Source organism: Ornithorhynchus anatinus, chromosome 1, assembly GCF_004115215.2.
Source record: "Ornithorhynchus anatinus isolate Pmale09 chromosome 1, mOrnAna1.pri.v4, whole genome shotgun sequence".
NCBI classification, from domain to species: domain Eukaryota; kingdom Metazoa; phylum Chordata; class Mammalia; order Monotremata; family Ornithorhynchidae; genus Ornithorhynchus; species Ornithorhynchus anatinus.
In genome coordinates, this window is record NC_041728.1 from 179,210,063 (window position 1) to 179,217,377 (window position 7,315).

A 7,315-nucleotide genomic window follows, 5' to 3' on the forward strand; every position below is an offset into this window, starting at 1 on the left:
GAGGAGGGAGGTGAGGAAGGAGGGGGCAAGGTGATGGGGGGCTTTAAAGCCAACAGTGAGGAGTTTTTGCTTCATACGGAGGTTGATAGGCAACCACTGGAGATTTTTGAAGAGGGGGGTGACATCCCCAGAACGTTTCTGTAGATGAATGAATATCCTTATACTCTGCTGCTTTCTCCTACCTTCTGTCATTTATTTGCCTGTCTCTCTCCTCCACTAGACTGTAATCTCCTTAAGGGATGAGATGGTGTCTACCAAGTCTATTTGCTTTGAACTTTGAAATGCAGCATGGCCTAGTGGAAAGAACATGGACCTGGGCATCAGAGGACTTGGGTTCTAATGCTGGCTCTGCCAACTGTTTGCTGGGTGACGTTGGACACGTCTCAAGTTCTCTGTGTTTCAGGTTCCTCGACTGCAAAATGAGGATTCAACACCTGTTCTCCCTCTTAGACTGGGAATAGGATCAGGGTCTGTGTCTAAACTGATTAACTAATTTCTAACCCAATGTTTCACCTCTCAGGGTCGCACCTGGAGAGTTTCCAGTGTTCTACCAGTCTCAACTATGGGAGGGAGAGTCAAGCAGAGGCCTGTCCATTCCATTCCTAGCTTGGCCAGTGGCTAGTGAGTGGAAGGCAATCTGCTACAAGTTAAAACTCACCCTTCTGGGCAGCAGCGGCGGCGGGAGAGAGTCGAGGGCAGAGATTCAGGTTTCCTGAGCGGAAGGCGGTGATGGTAAACCACTTCCTTTTTTTTTACCAAGGACAGCCTCTGGATCCACTACCAGAATGATTGCAGATGGAGGTGAGGCGTTCTGCGAGAGATGTATCTGTGGCGTCGCTGTGGGTCAGACATAACTGGACAGCTTAAGACAACAACAAACCCAGTGCTTAGCATAGTGCTTGACACATCTTAAGAACTTAATAAGTGTAATAATAACTTTTACAACTCCTAATACAATGCTCTGCATAGTAAGCCATCAGCAAATGTCATCGATTGATTGAATGATGGAGGAGGGAAGAATGAGGTGGGGAAGGAGGGAGAGAGGGAAGGGGGAGGGTGGGAGAGTTGGGGAGAGAGGGGAGAAAGATGGGGGAAGGGTGGAGGGAGGGAGCTGACCCCAGCTGAGCCTGAGAACTGAGGGACCCGAAAAATGACATCCTACAAATCATGAACAAATGAAATACTAAATTCCAGAGGAAAATCAAGAAGTGGACTCAAGGAGGCAGAGGGCTTGAGGAAGCACCAGGCAGTGGTTACAGGGAAGTAGAGGGGAGGCAGTGGGCATGAGGAAGGAGTGGTGAGGCAGTGGGCTGAGGGAGGTGGGAAGGCTGCGGGCTCAGTATTACGGCGTTGCCAGGCTGGACAGAATTGGCAGCTTCTCTCCCTAGGGCCTCGGACCAACTCCGTATGGACGTTGGATGGGATGGGCCGGAGCTACTCAGGGGACATAGGGCCAGCTGGCAGACGGGCATGAGGGCAGCAGCTGGGAAATTGGGAAACTAGCCCGCTCCCCCCTCCCCTAACCCCTGCTCCCACCTCCCTGCCCAGCTCCCACCCCTTCTCTCCCCCCCTGCCCACCTCTTCTGGTCCCCAACGGCCGACTGGAAATTCCTCCTCACCCCCAGGGCGCTCCTCTCTGCCCTGCTGGAGGAGGGGTCGTGAAGAAGCCATAGATCACCACCCATTGCCCAACCTGCCCTGCATGGAGGCAGCACCGGCAGCTCCCCCAGGACCCAGATGCCACCAGCAGGGCCGCCCACCCCTAGCGAGCCGGGCAGAGAGCATGCTAGGTGTGTGCTAAGGAGCAGAACGAGCCCTTGGGCGGCCGCTGGGGCATCTGCGGGTGCCCCCTGCCCAACACAAGCAGCCGCCAGAGGGGGAGAGGGGAGACACCGGGGGGAGGGGGGAAGAGGTAAGGGTGGGCTGCCATCAGGAAGCCAGCTGCTCTGGGCAACGCTTCCAGCTTGTATTTCACTCTCCTGGCTGGGAGCCTGGCCAGAAACCTGATGCAGCCTGTGGATGGTTTCTGGAGACCCTCCAAACCCCTTCCCCGCTGGTCCCATCCCACCTCCCTGCACCCGGCCCCTCTCTCCTCCAGCCCAGACCAATCTTCTCACTGGGCCTTGATTCATTCATTCATTCAATTGTATTTATTGAGCACTTAGTGTGCAAAGCACTGTACTAAGTGCTTGGAAAGGACAATCTGGCAATAAAGAGAGACAATCCCTGCCCACACCATGCTTACATTGCTCCCCAATCGCACTGCCGACCCCTGGTCCACATCCTGCCTCTGGACTGGGTTGCCCTCCCTCCTCAAATCCACCAGACAATGACTCTCCCCCCAACCTCAAAGCCTTACTGAAGCCCCATCTCCTCCAGGAGACCTTCCCCACTTTTCCTCGTCTCCCATTCCCTTCTGCGTCTACCTGACATGCTCCCTTTGTTCTTCCCCAGTCCCAGACCCACACTATTTATGTCCATATCTGTCATTTATTTCTTTATATTAATGTCTGTCTCCTCCACTAGGCTGTAAGCTGACTGTGGGCAGGAAATGTGTCTGTTTATTCAATAGTATTTATTGAGCGCTTCCTATGTGTAGAGCACTGAACTAAGCGCTTGGAATGTACAATTCGGCAACAGATAGAAACAATCCCTGCCCATTGACGGGCTTACAGTCGGAGCTGGGATTAGAATCCAGGTCTTTCTGACTAGAGCTGGGGAGACAGACATCAATACAAACAAATGACAGGTCTGGACATAAGTGCTTTGGGGCTGGGAGCCGGGGGAAGAGCAAAGGGAGCAAGTCAGGGTGATTCTGAATTGAGTGGGAGATGAGGAAAGATGGGGCTTATTCTGGGAAGGCCTCTTGGAGGAGATGGGCCTTCAGTAAAGCTTTGAAAGTGGGGAGAGTCATTGTCTGGCAGATAATAATAATAATAATGTTTGTATTTGTTAAGCACTTACTATGTGCAGAGCACTTTCTAAGCGCTGGGGGAGATACAGGGTAATCGGGTTGTCCCACATGAGGTTCACAGTCTTCATCCCCATTTTACAGATGAGGGAACTGAGGCCCAGAGAAGTGAAGTAACTTCCCCACAGTCACCCAGCTGACAAGTGGCGGAGCTGGGATTCGAGCCCAGGACCTCTGACTCCCAAGCCTGCGCTCTTTCCACTGAGCCACGCTGAGGAGGAAGGATGTTCCAGGTCAGAGGCAGGACCTATGCTCACAAACCTCACTTGCCCTGGGGGCTTCTTTTTCCCTCACAAATCTTTCCCATCCTAAGGGGCGGAACCGGCAGCTGGAAATGGGACCAGAACCCAGGACCCCTGACCCCCGGAGCCGGACTTTTCTCCCTGGACGCCCCTCTGGCAGGGCTTTTTAGACAACAGGGCAGAAGTGCTGAGCGCAGAAGTAAAAGGCATATATGATAAAGGCTTTGGTCTATTGTACGGTGTGGTGAGTCCACAACACAGTGTCTTGTTAGTGACTATCTGTGATCCCATGAACAAGAAGAAGGAAGAGAGTGGAGAAGGCACTGATGGGCTCTACCTGAGGACAGGTGATTGCCGGCCTGTGGGGACGGAGTGCGGAGGGAGGCCAGGCCTTCTTTCCCTGATCTACCCAGTAACGGGCCTGGACCCAACAATGACTGCTGAGTAGAGCCACATCTGCAAAGCTTAAGGCAGATAAAAGGTGCTCGTTTTGAATCACAGGAAAGCACGTAGGGAAACAAGCATTCAGGAAGGAGGAACGAGCGAAGCAGCATTCGAAGACAGCAGCACTTGGGAGCAGAGAGGAAGCAGCATTTGGGGCGAAGCAGTGTGCAGAGGAGGTTTGCAACGTCGGTGGTCCGTGTCACCTGGAATTTCTCCGAACCTTTTGCCTTGGGATGGACAGAATAGGTTTCTTTGCCAGCATGCTGATACTCTTCCCTTGGTGGAGTGAGCGAGCGAGAGTGTGTATGTGTCACTCCGTTGCTTGTTGGTAAAACTAAGTTTAAAAACTTTCCATAGTAACCTTGGGGGTTGGTGATGTGACTTGACTTTATTATGTGTCACTGAGGCTTCCCTCAGGAAAGTCCTGGTTGGTATGAGCCAGGGGCTCGAGACCCCTGGCACCCTCCCAAGTGCTTGGTATAGTGTTCTTGACACAGTACGAATTAGAACCCATGACCTTCTGACTCCCAGGCCCGTGCTCTAGCCACTACGCCATGCTGCTTCAAATGTGTAAAGTTTGAGGTGCCAGCAGGACACCCAGGAAGAAATGTCTTGAAGCCAGGAGGAAATGCAGGACTGCAGAGAGGGAGAGAGATCAGGGCTGCATGATTTGGGAATAACCCACATAAAGGTGGGATCTGAAGCCATGTCATGCAAGCGAATGAGTTCTCCAAGAAAGTGGGTGTACATGGAGAAGAGAAGGGGACCCAGAACTAAGCCTTGAGGGACACCCACAGTTGGGGGGGGAGGCAGAGGAGGAACACATGAAAGAGTCTGAGAATAAGCTGTCAGAGAGGTAAGAGGAGAACCAGAAGAGGACAGTGTCAGTGAAGCCAAGATAGATAATGTTTCCAGGAGAAGGGGGTGGTCTGCAGTGTTGAAGGCAGCTGAGAGGTCGAGGAGGATTAGGAATGAGTACAAGCCGTTGGATTTGGCAAGAAGGAGGTCCCTCTACACTGTAAACTCGCTGTGGGCGTGGGCCGTGTCTGCAGCGTGGCTCAGTGGAAAGAGCACGGGCTTTGGAGTCAGGGCTCATGAGTTCGAATCCCAGCTCTGCCACTTGGCTGTGTGACTGTGGGCAAGTCACTTAACTTCTCCGTGCCTCAGTTCCCTCATCTGTAAAATGGGGATTAAGACTGTGAGCCCCACGTGGGACAACCTGATTCCCCTATGTCTACCCCAGCGCTTAGAACAGTGCTCGGCACATAGTAAGCACTTAACAAATACCAACATTATTATTGAGAAGCAGCGTGGCTCACTGGAAAGAGCACGGGCTTTGGAGTCAGAGGTCATGGGTTCAAACCCCGGCTCTGCCACTTGCCAGCTGTGTGACTTTGGGCAAGTCACTTAACTTCTCGGTGCCTCAGTTCCCTCATCTGTAAAATGGGGATTAAGACTGTGAGCCCCACGTGGGACAACCTGATTCCCCTGTGTCTACCCCAGCGCTTAGAACAGTGCTCGGCACATAGTAAGCGCTTAACAAATACCAACATTATTATTATTATTATTACCAACTCTGTCATTTCCAGGGCTTAGTACAGTGCTCTGCACCCAGTAAGTGCTTAATAAATATCACCGATGATGATCGGTGACCTTTGAGAGGGCAGTTTCTGGCAGAAGCCAGATTGGAGGAGGTCAAGGAGAGAATTGGAGGAGAGGAAGTGGAGGCAGCGTGGGTTGATGAAATACTGCATAATTACCATTATGAAACTATGAGCCCCGTGTGGGACAACCTGATTACCTTGCACTTAGAACAGTGCTTGGCACATAGTGAGTGCTTAACAAATACCATCATTATTATTATTATTACTAGTATTATCATTTGTACTATTAGGATTATTATACATATAACCAATCACATAACACACACTATCCCTCTTAGACTCTAAACGACTGACTCACTGTTCAGACAGTAAAGTCTCCATCTCCACTGGATCAGCTCCCCCTTCCCCCTCAGGCTTCCTCTAGACTGTAAACTCGATGTGGGCAGGAAAGTGTGTCTGTTACATTGTTGTGGTTTACTCTCCCAAGCGCTTAGTACAGTGCTTGGCACATAGCAAGTGCTCAATAAGTACAACTGATTGATGTCCCCCCAGAAACCCCACTGGATCTAACTCCAATACCTTCCTCCTCCCCTTCCTCTCCCTCTCCTCCCTTCTCCTCCTTCCCCTCCTCTCCCTCCTTTCTGCCACTCCTCTCCTCCCATCCCTCCAATCTCCCTTCTTCGACTTCTGCCTCCCCTCCTCTCCCTCAATAATAATAATAATAATGGCATTTATTAAGCGCTTACTATATGTCAAGCACTGTTCCAAGCACTGGGGTAATGATAATCAGGTCAGACGAACAGTTGCTGTCCCATATGGGGCTCACAATCTTTGTCCCACCCAGCTGCTTCTCTCCTCTCCCTTTCTTCCTCCTCCTTATCTTCTTCCTTTCCTCTCCACCTGCCCCTACCACCTCCTCCCCTCCTCTCCTCTTTCTCCTCTGGTCCCCTCCTTCCTTCTTCCCTCTCCTTCCCTCCTTCCCTCTCCTTCCTCCCCTCTCCTCCCTCTCTTCCTCCCCTCTTCTGCTTCCTTTCCCTTCTTCCCTCCTTCCCTCTTCTCCCACCTCTCCTCCTTCTTCTCCCTTCCCCCTTTCCCTCTTCTCCCAACTCTCCTTCCCTCCCCTTTCTCCTCTAGTCCACTCCTTCCCTCTTCTCCCACCTCCTCCTCTCCCTTCCTCTCCTCTTTCCTTCTCCCCTCCTGCCCTCTTCTCCCACCTCCCCTCTTCTCCTTTCTCTCCTCCCCTTCTCGTCCTCCCCTACTTCTCTTCTTCCCCTCTCCCTCCTTATCTCCTCTCCCTCTTCTTCCTCCCCCTTCCACTCTGCTCCCTCCTCTCCTTCCTCCTCCTTCTCCCCTCAGCCCCTCCTCTCCTTTCCTCCTTCTTCTTCCCCTCCCTCTCCTCTTCTTCCCTCCTCTCCCTTTTTCCCTCCTCCCCCTTCACCCCACCTCCCCTTCTCCTTCTCTCCCCTCCCCCTCCTCTTCCCTCCCCTCCCCCTTCCTCCCCTAACTCCCCTACTCTGAAAGACACCAGCTGTGCTGAGTCAGGAGAATGGCAGCTGTGCAGGCCCTGAGCCGCCTTCTCCTCCTCCCCCTCCTCCACCTCCTCCTTTTCCTCCTCCTCCCCCTTTCCCTCTTCCTCCTCCTCCTCTGGCCACAGTGGGCAGCCCATTCTGCCTCTGTTCCATCTCCAAAGGTTCCCGGCAACCTGTCCGGCGGCTTGTCTCGCAGCAGGCCAGCCTTCTGTCCATCTCCACCTCAGCCCCCTTTTCTCCTCATTGGGCCAAGAGCGACGTCTCTGGGCGGCCTCTCAGCCCTTCATTCCACAACCCCGACAAGCCCCTCGGCTCCTCCAGCCCCTCCAACCCCTCAACACCTCAGCACTGGCAGCCTTTCCGGCCCCTCGGGCCCTCTAGCCCGCTCGATCGTATCTGTTGAGCACTTGTTATGTGCAGTGCACTAAGTGCACTTAGCACTAAGGGCTAAGGAGGGTACAAGGCAACAGTATAACAGACACATTCCCTGCCCACAACGAGCTTCTGGTTTAGAGGGGGAGACCG

General features: G+C 52.9%; 1 non-coding gene across 1 annotated transcript; it reads left to right on the top strand.

The window, feature by feature from the left end:
- The first annotated feature begins 510 nt into the window (after positions 1–510).
- Positions 511–648, top strand: LOC114816178. Its single transcript, XR_003763949.1, has one exon. It is a non-coding gene; the product is annotated as a small nucleolar RNA SNORA7 (small nucleolar RNA).
- The last annotated feature ends 6,667 nt before the right edge of the window (positions 649–7,315 follow it).